This window comes from Fragaria vesca, linkage group LG7 (assembly GCF_000184155.1).
Source record: "Fragaria vesca subsp. vesca linkage group LG7, FraVesHawaii_1.0, whole genome shotgun sequence".
Classification (NCBI taxonomy): Eukaryota; Viridiplantae; Streptophyta; class Magnoliopsida; order Rosales; family Rosaceae; genus Fragaria; species Fragaria vesca.
The window spans coordinates 1,080,474-1,083,399 of record NC_020497.1 but is presented as its reverse complement, the minus strand read 5'-3'; positions in this window follow the sequence as shown (position 1 = coordinate 1,083,399).

The following is a 2,926-nucleotide window of genomic DNA, read 5'->3' as shown; positions in this document are numbered from 1 at the left end:
TTTTAGCCGACGAAATATGCTCTAATTCGTCGGCTAAATACCTATAAAGCCGACGAAATATACTATATTTCGTCGGCCATAGATCTTTTTTATTTTCTTATTACAAACTTTAACCGATGAATATTTTAAAATATTCGTCGGCTAAAGTTTGGCAGATAACCGACGACAAAAATGTCGTCGGCTATAATCCAGACTTTAGCCGACGACACATTATTTCGTCGGCTAAAGTCTGGACTATAGCCGACGATTTATACGTGTGTCGTCGGCTAAAGTCACCACAGACGAGCTTTTCCCGACGAAATCTTAGCCGACGATCTTAGCCGACGAATTAAGCTGACAGGCCGACGAAAAATTTTCGTCGGCTAAAGTGCTTGTCCTGGTAGTGTAATAATGTTCACTTGGAACCCTTCCCAAATAGCATGTTCACATTGAACTTCACATTGAAATAGAAGACATTATTTACATTAAAATTTGAAGTCGCCGTTCACATTGAAATTTAAAGTCCTAAACATGTCTTATAGTAACAATTAAGTTATAAGTAGCGGATAATAAGGTAGTAATTTTCACTTGAAACCTTTCCCTAATGGCATATTCATATTGAAATATAAGTCATTATACACATTGAAGTTCACATTCAAATAGAAGTCATTACTCATATTGAGATTTAAAGTGATAAACATAAGTTATAAGCAGTTAGTGATGAGCTAGTACGTAATGATCACTAAACAAATAAGTACTAAGTAGCTGACAATGAGCTAGTAAAGTTCACTATAAACCTTTCTTTACTGGAATATTCACACTAAATAAATATGCTACCTACAAGTTCACTGAGGATGTTTTCTAGCTTAATATCGTATTCACACTAAAATGGAATAAATAAGTTTGAGGTTTAGGGCTAAGAGTTTAGGGTTTAGGGTTTAGGGATAAGAGTTTAGAGTTTAGGGTTTAAAAATTAAATATATTAAGTAATTAATAATGAGCTAATTAAGTACAAGTTCATTAAGATCATTTAGTTAACTTTTTTTAAAATCGAGTTGATTTAGTTACCTTACATGAACTAAATTAAATGTATTTTTTTATGGAGTCAAATATTATAATAATTCATTAGATTTAGAGTCACAATTACGATATTAATAAAAAAATATATATCTTTATGAATCAAATAGTTTTAGACTTCTTAATTTACCATTATTTTTCTTTTTACTTTATATATATATTTATATATTCTTCATCGAACTTTAAAAATGAAATATTAAAAAAAAAAATCTCTATCGAAATTATATATTGGGTGAACTATATATAAACAAACATATAGATACATATATATATATATATATGTATAATTTTCTCCTTGGAAAAATTATGTGTGTGTGTATATTCAAATGAGTTCATATTTTCAAACCAAGTATAATTATATATATATATATATAAATATATATTTCACATTTAAATTTAAGCACGAGTAATGAAAAAATGGTTTTAAAAACATTTTTTTATAGAATAAAAACAAAATAATCTAGAGTCATTGGATATGAAAGGATAATATTGTATTTCTACCAAAAAATGACATAGCGTGATTTTTTTTATTTAATGATGTGGATAGGTGACTTGGCATGCCAATTAGGATTAAAGTCATAAATCCTAAGTCTTAATAAGCCCCTCTAGCACTACCCAATTAATAATAAGTGATGGAATGAAATAGTACGTGGATAGTAATTAGGCCTCTTAATGTGTGGCTTCGATTTTGAGCAAGGGCAATAGTAATTTTCCTATCGAGTATTGTTGACATGCGTTAAGCATCTACGTCCATATTCTAGTTTCTCTTCTATGATTCAAAGAGCTGTGGAATCCTTATTATTATTCTTTTCTCTTTGTTGTGGTTACAGGAATCCTTATTATTCTTTTGGTGGAGTCTGTTCCCACTTCCCATAAATAAGATAATTAGAATGTAACAACTGATAATATTATAACATAATTACATAAGTAGTTGAGTAGTTGAGATCATATGAATAAGAACAGCTGAACAACCGATTCATTCGTTTTTATTTTAATTTATCAAAAGCAAGGGATATGTAAATGATTGATTATTGCTCGGAATTTTTTTCGATCATATATAGTTGAGAGTAGAGGTTGGGTGGAGCTACCACATCTACCTTATTTTTGCTAGGAAATCTGTTATAGAAACTATATTTCGATCTTTCACATTATCTTAAATCACATTATCTTGACTCAAATGTCGATTGGATTTAGATTAACTTTTATTTTAACTCCAACGGATTAGTCTTTGGGCTTAGAAAACGATTAGGACTAAAAAGTCTTTGGGATACCGCGATCTTGAATAAAAATAAATAAAAAATAAAAACTTTCATTTTGACGATGTTAAGTTGTTAACTAATTTCATTAATAACTAATATGTTATGGGTTATTATATGAATTTATATGGTCTATTGCTCTGGCATGGTATCTGTTACGTTTTCCGGCATCCTGATTCTGATCGATCACCAAACAAGAGCAAACATACATATTCGCACAACTACATATGTTCGTATATGTGACTCGATCTGATCTCAGTAGTTAGTTCCATTCGTAGCTCCTAAGCCTAACTGACCTAAATTAGTAATTGCCTGAGAGGCTGAGATATTCAAATCCCAATTAACTTCTCCCTTAATTGGTTAAGTTAATTAAGCAGTCTGATCAAGTATCGGGGGGATCCCAAGAATATGGAAAACAAAATAATGGTAAACCCTTGATTAACAAACACACTGATCTAATCTAGGAATCAGATTTGCCAACCAGCAAAATTGATAATCATCAGTGACCAGCCGATAGAGAGAGAGAGAGAGAGAGAGAGAGAGAGAGAGAGAGAGAGAGAGAGAGAGAGAGAGAGAGAGAGAGAGAGAGAGAGAGAGAGAGAGAGAGAGAGAGA